The sequence below is a fragment of the Panthera tigris genome, chromosome B1 (genome assembly GCF_018350195.1).
Source record: "Panthera tigris isolate Pti1 chromosome B1, P.tigris_Pti1_mat1.1, whole genome shotgun sequence".
NCBI lineage: Eukaryota > Metazoa > Chordata > Mammalia > Carnivora > Felidae > Panthera > Panthera tigris.
In genome coordinates, this window is record NC_056663.1 from 73,697,650 (window position 1) to 73,714,118 (window position 16,469).

The window sequence follows — 16,469 nt, forward strand, 5'->3', positions numbered from 1 at the left end:
AGATGTAGGCATTGAAAATATGGGTTTGCATAAATATGTAGATGGAAATGGGAAAAGATTTTTCTAGCAAAGTTTTTCTAGCAAAGATTCTAGTGTAAGATTTAAGAACTTATTAGCTGACCACTCAATAAGCCTTCTCTCAATTTTATGGACAGTAAACAATGGGAAACTTACTTGCAAAAGGATCATTTTCCATTACGGTCATTGCCTTACTCAGCAGTCACACCAATATTTTCATTATCCCTCTGCTTGGCACCTTGATGATTAGGGGTAAGTGTGAGGTGTACCTTCCCTTTAAAGATCAGTCATTCCAAAGGAGAACCAGCAGACTGCCTGGGTCACAAGCATTTTCTGAGGCAGGTCAATTTTAGGACTGATTACTTTCAAGGTCTAAGAATCTGAAATTGAATCTCTTTAAATTATAGGTGCCTGTGTCTCCCTTGAAACGGCTTCAAAGTACCCCCAGACATGCATCCTCTTGGATCTGAAGGCCAATGCTCTAAGACTCCTACAAGGATAGACCTCAAGTTCAAAGGCAGATGGGAATGACAAAGAAGCACAAGATAAAGATTAAAAAAAAAAAACTGTGCAAAGCCTGATTTCTAATTTGGGCTGTTTCATACATATTATCTTTAACAAATTTGAGTCAGGTATCAAAATCTTAGTATCAAGGTATGTTTTCCTATCCTTTCAAATCATCAGATGCGCTTTTGTTTTAAAATGAAAAGTTAGCCTTATTCAAAATGAACACTGTCATCCCTTTCCTGACAGATCATATTCCAGTTAGCAAGATCAAAACAAGGGCATCATAAAAGCAGCCGTCAGTCTATTACAAAGCAATCCCAAAGCAGCAGTTTCAACTTTGGCTGCACATATTCTGATTCAATTATTTTAGGGTGGGGGCAGTCACAGCAGTAGTAAAAAAACAAAAACAAAAAACAAAAAAACTCCCCAGGTGATTCTGAAGTGTGACCAGGGTTGAGAACCAAAGAACTAATACCTAAATATTAAAATTAGTTTTTAATTACGGAGGAGTGATGTTTATTTCTCACCTGTAGATTAGCCCAAGGTTAATCTATTTTAATTTTTAAAATATATTATTAATACTTTAAAAAGCATTTTAGGTATCAGAGTTCTATGGAGATAAAACGCACCATCTTCTTAACTTATTAAAAGAGGCATCTTTTTTCTACTCTTTTTTTTTTTTTGAGTAGTTGACACACAATGTTATACTAGTTTCAAGCGTACAACACAGTGATCTACATTATGTTCTCTGAATTTATAGGTCTGATTATGCTAAAAGAGGCCATCTAAAGCAAACATAAAATAACATTCCTCAATTCAAAGAAACCTACGGGATACATGATTAATCGATCTCCACTGGGAATCTGTTTAGTGGATTATATTATCTACAATACAGATGTGAGAAGAAAACATTAAATGAGAACCTAGGAATTTAGGAACCTAGCACATTGCTTAGTACACAGTAGAAACTCAGCAACTGTGCGTTACGCATTCTGAACTGAGGATTCGTATGGAACATGTACACAATTTTCTATCTTTACATCTCCAGTCTTCATAGCCTTCCTTCATTTGATTTATTGTGACTTCTCAGATTAGAAAAAAATATGTTCTGGGGCGCCTGGGTGGCTCAGTCAGTTAAGTGTCCGACTTCGGCTCAGGTCATGATCTCACGGTTTGTGAGTTCGAGCCCCACATCGGGCTCTGTGCTCACAGCTCAGAGCCTAGAGCCTGCTTCGGATTCTGTGTCTCCCTCTCTTTCTGCCCCTCCCCTGCTCATACTCTCTCAAAAATAAATGAAACATTAAATTAAAAAAAAAAGAAAAGAAAAAAATATTTTCAAACTCATGTACAACATACCCACCAAAATTTGATATCTGAACACTACAATGTTTCTAAGTTTCCTGGCTCAAATCTTAGAGCTTTTTTTAAATCACAAAAATATTATAAGCATATAGTAAACACAACATACAGTAGGGTACAAACCGCCTATTATCTGCATACACCCAACCATCCCTATGTCACACCCAAATCCATTCCCCAGAGGTAATGCTGAATGATATCTGATTCCCACTCCCGCACCCCCACACCATTTCCTTATTCTAACCATCATTAAAGTGTGATTTATTCCTTCTTTCATACTCTCCTTAAATCCATTCTTACATCCTACTAAATCTCTTCTAGTTCCCACTGGACTATGCAGTGGTCTTTTAGCTGCTTTCCCAGCCTCTAGGCTATTTTCCCCAACAATCCACTCCACAGGAGGTGTCAGGTTCTTAGCTGCCAATCACAAAATCCATTCTACACGTTTTAAAAGCATTTATGGCAGTAGGGTAGTAGGTTACAGCCAGTCCAAGGATCTAGGCTGAATCACGTTGCAGAACTGGTCTGGTAAGGGAGCAGCTACCATCACCAATTAGAAGACATTTGTCTTCTAAAGTATCACCTTGACCATAGTCTTCCTACGAAAGAAAAAGCAAGTATAGCAGACATGGAGACGTGCTAGCCAGACAGCCACCAACCCGAAAACATGCCCTTCAAAGGGCAGCCCACATCAAGTGACTGATGAAGACAAGGCTGCAAAAGCCCAACCATTTGTGCCCAACACCAGCCCTGATGGGCCATAAACACTCCAAAGCTGCCCGTGGTGCTGGCCTCGGCTTTGCAGACCTGTCCTGAAGTTTTTTCTCTCCCTGTGCCCAACCCTGCTTCTGCCCCCTCCCTGCCACAAGTGTTAATCCTTCATAAATATCCTGTACACCAACTCGGTCTCAGCAACTGCTTCTAAGGAACACACACTGTGACAGAAAACAACCTCTAAGAGCTTCCAATTACATGTACAGGGAAGGTTTTCATTCTCCCATCGCTGCCCCTTCCTCCATTTTAGCCTTAGATCTGCAAACAAAATAGGAAACGCTCAGGCTCCGTCACCTTACTGACATTTCCCCCATCATTCTTGCTTAAATGAAGTTCACCCTCTAAAAGATTCCTCAGTGTGGGCTCCAAGGTACATTATTCCCTGACTTTGTGTATGTTTAAAGCTATTTTTCTGGCCTTCATACGTGAAGGACAGCTTGGCTGAATACAAATGCATGGTTATCACTTTCCATAAGATCTTCCGAAAATGCAGCTCCACTATGACAAATAAGTCATTTTGAGAAATGTGATGATGGTCAAATATTTTTAGCCCTTGTCTATCATTTCATCTTTTTGCAAGCAGTCCTTGAGAATGTGGTTTTCTTTTCTCTTAAGTCTAATACTTTGCCTAGACTGTATCTCCGAGTTGTTCATTTTGGGTTAATTTCCCTAGGTATCTGATGGGTTCTTCCAATTTACAGATTAGGTCTTCTTTTCCTTTCAGAAAGTTTTCTTGGATTTTAAACATTAGTATCACTGCACAATTCTGTTTCTCTTCTTCACAGCCCAATTATACATAAGTTGTTGTTTCTTTGCTACCAAATCTTCTACTCCCAACACTTTCCCTCTGATCCTTTTTGCTTCATGGAATAGTTTAATTCCTCAGGCAAGAATTCAAGCTATCAAAATCTGGTACAACCTTTCTAGAAAACTTATGTTTGACACAGCAAAATAGGCCCAGTGCTCTGGCCATGCTCCCCCTCCCCGCTCCTAGCATCCTGAGCACACCCTACTCACTTCCAGCTGCCTAGGTCCTCATCCGCTTATGTCATGAGCCACTCGCTCACCATTCTCATTCCAAATTGTCTGAATTCTTATGATTTTATCACCCAATTCATTTTAGTGGTATAAGATATTTTAGCTGGGTGAAACAATTGTAGTACTATCTCATACTATTAGCAGGTCCCTAGCAGCAGATAATAGTATCTCATACTATTAGTTATGTAGTACTACCTCATACTATTGGGGTCCTCAGACCCCAAACAGATCAAGAACTTGAGTACTAAGAAACAGGACAACATTTTTCTTCTCCCCTTCAGTACATAATATGCTTTCAAATACTAATTCAAATGATGCACAAACATGTGTTTATTCACATTGTAATTAAAGACAGAATTTATAGTTTTAGAGTTCATTAAAGACTAGTATCATTTATTTGCAAGTATTTATGAACACAGAATACACCTAAGTTGTCTTTATCCTCCCATCAGGGTCCCCTGACACTTACTCTACATCCCTATAGTCTGCACCTAGCCAACCCTGTCCTCTCCTCCCACATGGCCCCTGAACCCTAACCTCTGTTCTTACTCAGCAAGGCTGGTCACTCTGGAAAAACAAGCTGAGATTCAAGTGAATGCATCCATCCTTGACAATGGCATGTTGCCAGTGGTAAATGTGATGAAGAGGCAAAAAGTCAAGGATTATGTTTTTCATATATCCTAAATTTCATTCATTTGTAAAAAAAAAAAAAAAAAAAAAAAAAGATTTTTTAGAAACAAATCTTTATAACCCAGTTAAAAGAATCATAACATTTTGCTAGTTCTATGGGATAAATTAATGATCATTTATAAGAAAATTTTATTGCAACTCAGACTAACCAAGCAACAAAATAATTATCATCTTAATAAGCCAATTTTTCTCTTGAGGAGGATAAAACAAAGAAACAAAACATTTAGCCTTCATCATACACTTAAAAGCAAAGTCCTCTGTATGTGTATTATAAACAATGTATTTTGAAAAGCAGTGAGTTTTCTGTTTTCTTTTCTTATTAAAGATTTGTTTCTAGGCTCGGCTACAACTCTTTCATAACATAACCTTACATTTCATGACCTTTAATCATTTTCAAAGCACTTTATAACCAGTGTCTTATTACTACTTGCAATAAGGCTGGCAGAGCAGACATTAGCCTTATTTTGCTTCTTGTAGTGAAATACTCAGAAGTCAAATGACTTGCCCCAAATCATGCCACTAGTAACCTGCAAGACCCCAGCTCTCTGACTCCTGGTCCTGGCTCTGGCCACAAAACCAAATTAAGGCATTAATTTAGTACATACCCAATGGTTTTTTCTTAACTATTAACATTTCAGTTTATCCAATACTATATCCTAACAGATTTTTCAAAGCTATATCCTAGTAGTTGTATAATGTCTGAATTTGAAAAATGATGGTAACTCACAGAATGCACTCATTTTGTTGTACTTCAAATGGCCCATTTGTGCCACTTAACCTTAATTCTTTCCCATTTAATATGGTTAATTCTGTCCTGGTTTATGTTTAAAAGCCATGTTATATACTCCAAGGGCAGGAAGGAATAACCAGATCCCTGAAATGTGAAAAATCCCTTGCATTCTAAAAATGATTAAGGGAAAAAGTGAATTAAACAAGAAAGTTATAGCAATGGAAAACATCACATGAACATTTGCTAAGTGTTAAGGTTCTTGAAAAGTTTCCTAAGTGAGAAAGCACTCTCCAAGTTAAGTATGAGAAACTGAAATTATGTCTATGTTTTAATGCACAGTTTATAGGGCTTAAGATTAACCTTTAGGCATCTCCTAGTTGTTCTAACTAAAAATAAATCTCAAGTATTTGGGTCAATAGAAATAAACATGGTCAGGAAGACTTGGGGGGTGGGTAGAGATCATCTGGCAAGATAAGACCTTGCAATAACCGGCTTTCTAGAAATTTTGTTATCTAGGAACAAGGTCATGGACCCCACAGCTATCCTCCAAACAGAAGGAAATAATGTGAAAAATCTAAGATGTAGATTTCCCTGGAGTGACAGCAGAGTTAGCACTCCCAGGGCAGAGAGATCAAGTAACAAGAAGTTATGAACACCAAATGCTATAACTGTCTCTAACAGTCAAAGCAATCTGCACAAATTGTCTCCATACCAGGATAATGCATGACTAATACCAGCCTCACAAGATGGTCCTCGTAATTTCTAATTTTCCCCTAATCTGCAGATCTTTTCAAAAGTAATGTTGAGCTGAGTATTTTCAGCAGGGCACGTTTAAATGCATGTCAGCCATACTAAAAGCTTCTGTGGTTGAATGCCCAGTTTAACACGTAATAATTCACAAGTCAACCACAGTAGAATATGTTAATGGATCTTCGTGTTAAATCCCAAAGAGCTGGAGCAAATCTTGTATTCCAAAAGTTGAGGATCTAAAGTATTGATAAGTAAAGGCCTCTTGTGACAAAGGGAACGCTAGCTGCCAACATCAATAGCCATTCTCCCTTCCTCCTTAAAAGTCATTCTTAACTACCCACGTGGCTGCAGAGTAGGTTCCTTTTCCCAGGTGACCTTGCAACTGAGATGCAATCATGTTGACTCAGTTCTGGAAACAAGATGTATATTGGAATTCTGAGGCTACTTCCAAGAAGTTACCTTAAAGGGAGGCTGAAGGCCAAATGCCACGGCAGCTCCTTCCTCCTTCCTAGAGGGGATATGAACAGGACCCTGCAGGCTGAGCAGTCATTTTGAACTGGCAGACAGAGAAGCCGAACCTTGATGACCATGGAGCTATCACCTGAGCTCTGGCCGGTTCACTGCTCTCTCAGATGAGCCGTCTAGAGGCAAACTTCTATCTCGTTTACTCCACTTCTATCTTGTTCATGCCACTGGGTTTTCTGTCTCGTGAAGCTGATCCTAATCCTGATACACTTCTTCACCATCATCGTAATAGCAGGAATGGTCAGAAGGGGAGTTCCTACCATGTGTCAGAAAATACTCTACATACATTATTAACTTTAATACTTGCACAACCTCGGGAAGTGCATGTGCTAAGCCCCATGTCTCCAGTCAGGCATCCGGTGTAGAGGATCAGAGTCCCGGCTGTGGTGTCTTCATCAGTGAACTATTCCCTGGCAAACCCCACCCACCCTCCTCCTTAAATCTTTGAGACTCTTCTCTTTATCCCTGTCATGCTGGCATTTCATAACATGCTTGGAGGGCCCCCTCATCTTTCATGTTATAGGCTTTCCTCTGGCTCCTCCATCAGTTACCATCTTCATCCATTTTCAATATTTGAAATTGAAATTTCTTAACAACTGATAGCTCCTCTCCCAAACACTTATTCACTATGGGCTTTTTCTACCTTTTAAATTTCTGTCCTATTAAATCAGGTCCTGGGAGAGACCACTAAGTCATGTGGTCACTCTGGAATCGACTGTCACAGTTAGGAATAAATGAGCACGTGCACACATTCGTCTCAATAGGCTAAGGTAGGTCCAAATCAACAAAACGGAATCTTAACAAGACCAAATGTAAGTACTTAAAGGTTTGTTTTTTTTCCTAAAGAAGGCAATTAACTACTTAAGTATATGTTGAGAAAGAGAACCTAATAGTTCCTGGTAAAAAGAAGAAAAAGAAAAAAAGAAAAAAAGAAAAGGGAAAGAGAAAGAGAGAGGCTTAAGGGATTTGTTTTGTTTGTTTTGTTCTTGGTTTTGTCTGGCCATAAAATCAACATGGTCCTGGTGGGAAGAGACTGATACAAGTACTAATGAAAACTTAATCCTCATTAAAATAAACAGAGCCCGGGGCGCCTGGGTGGCTCAGTCGGTTAAGCAGCCGACTTCGGCTCAGGTCATGATCTCGAGGTCCGTGAGTTCGAGCCCCACGTCGGGCTCTGTGCTGACAGCTCAGAGCCTGGAGCCTCTTTCAGATTCTGTGTCTCCCTCTCTCTGACCCTCCCCCGTTCATGCTCTGTCTCTCTCTGTCTCAAAAATAAATAAACGTTAAATAAAATAAACAGAGCCCAAACCAAAAACAAACAAACAAAAAAAATCTCAAAAAAAAAGTTCGGATGAAATTAACATTAGAACTGAAAAAAAGTGAGGAATAATTTAGCCTGAAGAAAGTAAGAAAATAACACTTAGGTATAATCAACCTAGAGATGAGATTTGCTAACGGTGTCCAGATCTGTCCACAACTGCCATCTGCCTGATGACAGAGAGCAGACTCGGTCTGTGTTGCTTCGGAAGGCAGACTGGAAATCAACTGGTGGAGGGCCTAAGACGGCAAACATGAAATCACAAACATCAGCTTAACAATGAGAGAGGCTCACAAACGGAAAGTCCGTTTCTGAGGGGTGAACCCCCCATCACCTGAAGAGTTCAAGCTGAAGCTGAATAATCAATCAAGCGTGAAGGGCATCATCAAAGGATTTATTCCTTCAGTGGCAGCACTGAATTCCTGTCCAGACAGACATGCCTGAGGAGGACGGACCACAGCCTTGTCTAGCCATGCTGCATGATGCTGTGGGTCAGCAGCCACGGGCAGATGAGTGCTGGCCAACTTCCAAACCTCCCAAGGACGTGCCTGAGCTATAGCGCCTGACATCTGAGTCTAACTAACTGTGGGAAAGTGACTGCCCAGGACCAGTGCTCGTTAAGATTTCACGTGCAGGGTTGGCACCACAAAACACGGAGTTCCGGTTTGACCCACCCCTAAATACTAAAAAAGAAAGAGAAAAAAATAAGCTGTGTCTAGGACCAGCCAGATAAAGGTTTCATCAAATGAGAGGCAACCCAAGTTCTCTATGTCAGACTGCATTCAAAGAAAAGACAACATGCTGTGGAGGCTCACACACCACATACATACTACAAATGCAGAATCAGCTATGCTGCACAGCACTGTGAGATTTCACTTAATTCCAGTGGGCTTTATTCCATGAAAGGTTGGGAAAAGCTCAAAGTTGATATAACTGCAAAGTTTGGAACAGACTCTCTCTTGCGTATGTTGTATAAACTTCTAAATGGCAACTTCTCAATTCCCAGCCATAACTAGTTTCCAAAGTGACTGAAAGAGAAAAATAGGAGGCCCAGCCTTGCCCAGAAGGGCCAAATGAGAAGAGCCTTGGGACCCAGAGAGTCACAGGATCTCAACTCCTTCACTGTCCACACACTGCATAAATACTAAGGGAGAAAACATTTTGCATCTTGTGAAGAGAGGGTTTAAAGGAACTATCTTCACTCCCTACCTCCCTACCCACCTCCAAAAATGTGCACTACACACAGTCTCCTTCTCTTTCTCTCTCTCTCTCTCTCTCAAACACACACACACACACACACACTCACGTAGTGCAATTATCCATGTATGGTGTACTAAAGAATGCGCAGCCTCTATTCCAGAATCCTGCAAAAAACATTTTTATGAACCAATTCACTAAAACACATGTTCCAGGATTTCAAATTAAACAGCGAGCCGGAAATGAGTGAGAGAGCAGGGAAGGCTGGCCTCGGCCCTTCTTGGCTCCGTGGCTGCAATCTGTGTCTCTACCCAAAGTGGACTTTTAGGAAAAGTTCCCAGCAGGAAAGGGCCCCCTCACAGTCTCTTCGTCCTCCTGGGGAACAGCAAAAGCATATGAAGAGCTGAAGGGGAAGGCCCCCCCCGTGCAGGACTCCTCAAAACCCCTGGCTCCATCCAGGGCTCACTGAGCAATGTCTATGAATAAAGCAAGATGCTCATTTTCCATCCTCCTACATCTTCTCCCACCCGCCTCCTCAAACTTACATAAACTCAGAGAATGGCAGGCCGACTGAAAAGGAGCTGTGCCTTAAATCTGACAAAATAAAAAGAGAAAGCAACATAACATTTTTCTTTATTTAGCCAAAACTTCAAAATGCTTAAACACTGGCCCCTGCTATTGAAAGCTCTAAGGATGTCAGTAGAAGCTGAATCTAGGAGACGTATACCTGGGTGTTCATGACACAGTTCTTTCAAGTTTTCATTATTTTTGAAACGTTTCATAAGGAAAAGAAAAAAGATTTAAGTATTTCTGTATCTATGAAAGCAGATAAGACAGTGAAGAATAGCAAGAAAAGAATATAGTCCATGACAAGAAGAGCTGGTTTATTTGTGGAGTGCTTATTGTCTATGCATGGTGAGTATGTTTTCTGTATGGTGTGTGTGTTGTGTGTGGAGTATGTGTGAAACGTGTGTGGTGTCTGCTATGAATATACTGTATGTGGGATTTGTGTGGTTCATTTGGTCGAGGTATGTGTGTGGTATACATGTCACCACATTCTGATTTCAAATCTGTGTGTTCAGCACACAAACAACTTCCTTTTCCAGAACAGGAAAAAGCAGCTCCAACGGACAGGTGATTTGACTATGAAGTGGAAAATACTCTACCTGAGATGCAAACTTTAAAATGCCTTGGGGAGGGGGGCGCCTGGGTGGCTCAGTCAGTTAAGCGGCTGACTTCGGCTCAGGTCATGATCTCGCGGTCCGTGAGTTCGAGCCCTGCGTCGGGCTCTGTGCTGACAGCTCAGAGCCTGGAGCCTCTTTCAGATTCTGTGTCTCCCTCTCTCTGACCCTCCCCTGTTCATGCTCTGTCTCTCCCTGTCTCAAAAATAAATACAACGTTAAAAAAAATTTTTTTTTTAATAAATAAAATAAAATGTCTTGGGGAGGGGCGCCTGGGTGGCTCAGTCAGTTAAGCGGCCGACTTCGGCTCAGGTCATGATCTCGCGGTCCGTGAGTTCGAGCCCTGCGTCGGGCTCTGTGCTGACAGCTCAGAGCCTGGAGCCTGTTTCGGATTCTGTGTCTCCCTCTCTCTGACCCTCCCCCATTCGTGCTCTGTCTCTCTCTGTCTCAAAAATAAATAAATGTTAAAAAAATAAAAAAATAAAAATAAAATGTCTTGGGGAGCCTGGGCGGCTCAGTCAGCTAAGTGTCCAACTCTTGGTTCTGGCTCAGGTCATGAGCTCACAGTTGGTAGGATCAAGCCCCATGTCGGACTCCACGTTGAGAGCGTAGAGCCTGCTTGAGATTCTCTCTCACTGTCCCTACCCTGTTCATGCTCGCTCTCTCTCTCTCTCAAAATAAATAAACTTAATAAAAATAAGTCTTTGAAAATATGAATAACATATGAGACCTAATTTAGTAAAATTAATTCTCTAGGTAGATGATTCTATGGAGCAAAAAGCTTTAAACTGGGTTAGAGACACAGGTCTCTCTCAAGGGCCAGATGGGAGTGCCTAAAACACAGGTGTAACAGGATGTTTTCAGCTTCACACTGCATGAGGCCTGACTCTGAACAAGGTAAGTAAGACTAGTTCTCTCATTGACTCCCATGACTCAAAGTCCTAGACGGCTCCAGGGCAGGTTGGTCCAGTAGGTCCATGATGTCATCACAGTTGTGGAACCTTCCCACCTTGCCATCTCCTCAGCATGATGTCCTCACTGGTACTGAGGTGAGGAAAACTTTCCCCAAAGTCCTCAAGCAACATTACCTTCAAAACTGTCTTCACAGGGGCGCCCGGGTGGCTCAGTTGGCTAGGCATCCAACTCTTGATTCTGGCTCAGGTCACGATCTCATGGTTCATGAGTTCGAGCCCTGTGTCGGGCTCTGTGCTGACAGCTTGGAGCCTGCTTGGGATTCTCTCTCTCCCTCTGCCCCTCCCCCCCTCGCATGCATGTGTGCACATTCTCGCTCTCAAAAATAAAATAAACATGAAAAAAATGTTAAGCTGTCTTCATAAACATCCAACCCTAAATTAGTCACTGGCAAAATTGAGGGAACAACCATGACACTGTCGTGGTCGTACTACACACACATCTATGCAAAGGGGACTGACTTAGATGGAAATGTGTCTCTGGTGTAGGGGTTAGGGTTAATCTTCCCTACCATGCATGGCCGCCCCAGCTAAATAATAAGATTGGTGGACGGGGGGGGGGGGGGGGGGGGGGTGTTCTTGAAAGGTAAATATCCCTTTGGCCCAATAGGTCTCCCCATCTCCACTGTATTTATCCTTTATACACTAGGCTTCCACAGAAAATTCTTCCTAAATAAAGTGTTCAGTGATTTAAAATCTTGTGTTTCGTTTTTTGAAACTGTAGTTTTGGCCAGTCTTATGCCTGGGCAAGCTACTAGTCAATCCTTTCTAAAAGAACTTCTATCCATTAAATCTATAGCCTAATCTATTTTGCTACTCTCACTCTGAATGGGATTCTCTTCAACCGGCCGCCTTTCTGATTTTCAGTTACACCACCCTGCAGTGAAGCTGCCTTGGCATTCAAAGGCCTTGCTGGCACTCCAGGAATTCGTCTCGACTTCTTTCCCGGCTGGGGCTGACATCCACTCCCTAAGCACCTGTAGAGCCACCCTGTTAACATGCTGAGGCAGTTTCATACTTGCTCACTAAGTGGCTACTTCTCAGTCTCCTAGGACCCTCTCACCCCTCCCCAGGATTGAGCAACTAGTGGGTAAAAACACTCAGCAGAGCATTCCCCCCCTCACGCTGTGCTCCCAGCACCCCTGTCTCAGAGCTGGGTCTAGAATATGGCCTATTCAGCCCACTGCCGTCAGCTCTATTACAGCCCCTCTGACAACTCCAGCCCCACAATCCCAAACTCCTGTAACCGCTCTTCCCTTTTGTCCTTTTCCCCGCCCCAGAATCGCTCCTAACTGGCAAGAAAACAACTTCCCACTCTTCAGGAGAGACTACTTTATTAAGCACGGTCCTCAAGTGGACAAAAACCACCTTAGCAAAAGGGGATTTTGCTGGCTCCCAGCACTTGGGAGTTTATCAAGAATTATAGTTAGATATTTCTTTATCCGTTTCCCTCTTTATTGTGAGCATCCCTAATTCAAGATGCCTTATTTTTAATATGTACCTTATAGCTTAATAAGCAAAAATAAAAATAACATGGGGCACCTGGGTGGCTCAGTCAGTTGAGCATCCGACTCCTGGTTTTGGCTCACGTCATGATCTCACAGTTCATGGGTTCGAGCCCTGCATCAGGCTCTGCGCTGACAGTGCAGAGCCTGCCTGGGATTCTCTCTCTCTCTCTCTCTCTCTCTCTCTGCTCCTCCCATGCTCACTCACGCTCTCTCTCTTTTAAAATAAACTTTAAAAATTAAAAATAAACAAAAAAATGAAAATACAAATACCATTTCACTACCAAATGAAAACAGTGAACACTGTCAAGGGCACTCTCCCAGAATGCCCAAGTAACTCTGCTTGTTTGTGCAGTATCGTACGGCTATTCCCATGCTCTGAGCAGCATGTTTTAAGGGCAAAACAAAGCAATATTTGGGGAGCTCTATCATAGAGCCTGGCACAGACCTGGTTAACATTAGTACCTTTCACTAAAAGCTTTTTTTTCTTATTGAAGTAAAACTGACATATAACATTTTATTAGTTTCAGGTAGACAATGATTTGGTATTTGTACACATTGCAAAATGATCACATTAAGTCTAGTTAACATCTGTCTGTCATTTTTTTCTATCAAAAAATTTAGTATCATAAACATCTTTCTCAAATACTTTACTATACCATTATGTACATGGATATACTGTTGGACATATAAGTTGTTTCTAATTCCCTCCCAATATAAATTAGGTTGGTTACAATTTTTTTCCCAATATAAATTAGATGGACATTGTTTTAAGTACATTTTTGTGAACTTATTCTACTGTTTCCTTAGAAAACTTTTTTTTTAATGTTTATTTTTGAGAGAGAGAAAGAGAGAGCAGGGGAGGGGTGGGGGGTGGGTGCAGACCGTAACATCCAAAGCAGGCTCTGAGCTGACAACGAGAGCCTGATGTGGGGCTCGAATTCACGAACCACGAGATCATGACCTGAGCCCAAGTTGCACACTTAACCAACTGAGCCATCCAGGTGCCCCAGGAAACTCTTTTTAAAGAGTATAGTATCTTTAAAGCACACCCACATTTTGATATGCACTGCCAACTGCATTTTCCACTCTTCAGAGTATCTTTTACATGTAACCTCTTTAATTAATCCTCACACAATCTTGTGAGGTAGGTGCTACTATCGTCCCAATTTTGCAGATGAGAGAACAGAGGCTCAATTCACACTGCTAGTAAGCTACAGAGACAGGGTTCACACCCCGAGCCCAGGGCCTTATTCCCACTAGTTCCAGATTCTCAAATGCAACAATTCCTGAAAAAAGTATTCTCCCCTGGAAGCCAGGGAAGGGTGTCGGCCAGATAGGCGTTTCCTGATGCTGCGTGGCAGCCACAGCTAAAAGGATGACAGCCTTCTCAATCTCACAGCAGGTCATGTGGAAGCACCTACAGGTGTGGCGCTGTCCGAACACCTTCCACGCATTTATACACTTCTTATAACAAACTCCATAGGAGGTACTGTTAATAATACCCATGTTTTAAAGAAGGGAAACCAAGACACAGAGAGTTTTGGCAAATTGCCAAAAGTGGCCAGCTAATAAGTAGGAAGTCAGATTCAAACCATGGTGGTCTGGCTCCAAGCACATCATTTAGCCACTGACTATACTACTTTGAGGCTGGAAAAAAATACCCTACCCCAGGTAAACATTACCATATCCGCCTGTGTCCCACCATCTTATTTCACAGCCCTGCCCACAACCACTTCAGGTTCCTGACCTTGGCCCATTTCTTTAACTTCCTGTCCCTACTTCTGTCCGGGTGTCTGTCTCCTCCTAACCTCGGCCTGCTGCCCGCCCCCCCCCCCCACTCTTCCAGTTACCCACCATTGACCCACTTTCTCTTCTGTTCTTTCCACTCTACCCCCATCCTTAACCCAACATTAGATGAAGCCAGAAAAGATGCAAGTAAAAAGAGCTCAACTAAAAACTTGGCTCATAAACACATATTACTTCATGTGTCGCCAAAGTCATGTATTCTCTTAAAACTATATATTCCTTGTGAGTAGAGCCCATATTTATAACCTAGTAGTTAACCAGTATGCTTCAGGGGCTTTCTAGTAACTAGGCAATGCCAGTTTCCTATTACCAGCATATTGCCTTTTAATCACTAATTACAGCAGAATATTCATCTTCCCCGGGTCCACTATGGTAAGTTTGAGGTATTTTATGCATAACCTTGAGACTCTGACAATGATTTAGGCAAAGTTTTACGCATATTTATTATGTAATATAGATTCACAATAGTTGTTGAAGAGCTCTCCAGTTGAAGCATCATTAATTTGGAAAATGTAATGATTCAGACAAGAGTGAGCAAAAATTCAAATTTTCAACAAGCTCCCTCTATTTTTAATCCAGGTGAACTCAAGAGAAAAATATTTTAGTACTAGGCATTTAATTATTAAGAATTCTCTACAAACCAACGTGTTAATTATAAGTTACCATCATCATGGATGTTTTCACCAGCCTCCTTGAGCTAAATTATGTATTTTTATAAAAGCCAGTTGTTTTAAATTTTTTTTTTAACATTTATTTATTTTTGAGACAGAGAGAGACAGAGCATGAACGGAGGAGGGGCAGAGAGAGAGGGAGACACAGAATCTGAAGCAGGCTCCAGGCTCTGAGCCATCAGCCCAGAGCCCGATGCGGGGCTCGAACTCACGGACCGAGAGATGGTGACCTGAGTTGAAGTCGGACGCTTAACCGACTGAGCCACCCAGGTACCCCTAAAGCCAGTCGTTTTAATCATCTTTTAGGTCAAAGTTTCCAGAACTCCATACTGCCTTTTCCCAGCTTACATGAATTAACATTTCAATATAGGTAACTACATGGTACTATTCTATCTTGTTTTTCTTGTTCTACTCAGAATAGAAAGAAAATAAAGGAAGAAATGAAAGCAAGTAAGAATTTTCTAATCATTTCAACTGACATAACACCTGTGAATGTGAGAAATTCAAAGTCTGGTGGCTTGATCTCTGGACTCCGGTCTCAGCTCCGACACCTCTCAGTTGCAGCAAGAACTGACGCTTTAAGAGGCATGGTTCTCAAGAGTCAAGATAAAATAGAGATAAGCCTATTTTCTCTCTGGTGGTTCCGACGAATTAAGTAAGCTAGAACTTCTAAAAATAACTGGAAATGTTCAATGTTCAATAAATGTTTCTACACCCAGAATCTTGGTTTCATTACCCCCGTTTTCCAGATGAGATCTGTTCTACGACCTTATTCGCAGCAAATGAGAACACACAGCCATGTGCTTTAAACTAAAGAGTGTGGTGTGTTAGCAACTGCGTAGAAAACCCAGTCTGTGAAAGCATACTTGGTTTTAACAATCAGCATTTTAATTTCTAAATGAAGTTTTTAGGCTACAAAAGGAATACATGCTCAGTATAATAAAACCATAGCAAGAAGAGTTCAGTTCAGGACTTTCCCATATGGTGCTTTTGTACAAATGTGAGTAAGACGCCCCCCTCTGGGAAGGATGTGACTCCAGGGGCAGCCTGGCAACTCCATGTGCAGTGGCATGAGGTAAAATGCTCAAGTCAGCCTGTCCCTCTCAGCCCCCCTCCATGAAGGCCAGAACAGACTTAACATTTCAGGGCTTCAATTTCTATGAAAATTTTAGGTTTCAATGTATATAAAAATTAAAAGCTAGGGGCGCCTGGGTGTGGCTCAATCGGTTAAATGGCTGACTTGATTTTGGCTCAGGTCATGATATCCGGATTCGTGAGATCAAGCCCCTCGCTGGGCTCTGTGCTGACAGTGCAGAACCTGCTTGAGATTCTCTCTCTCCCTCTCTCTCTCTCTCTCTCTCCCTCCCTTGCTCCCTCTCTCTCAAAAAATAAACTAAAAAAAATTTTTTTTAATTAAAAACTAAAG

General features: G+C 41.6%; 1 protein-coding gene across 3 annotated transcripts in view; it reads right to left on the minus strand.

Annotated features, from left to right (window-relative positions):
• The window catches only part of TMEM131L (transmembrane 131 like), a 169,527-nt gene that overhangs the window by 127,858 nt on the left and 25,200 nt on the right, over window positions 1-16,469 (minus strand). The window lies entirely within an intron of this gene.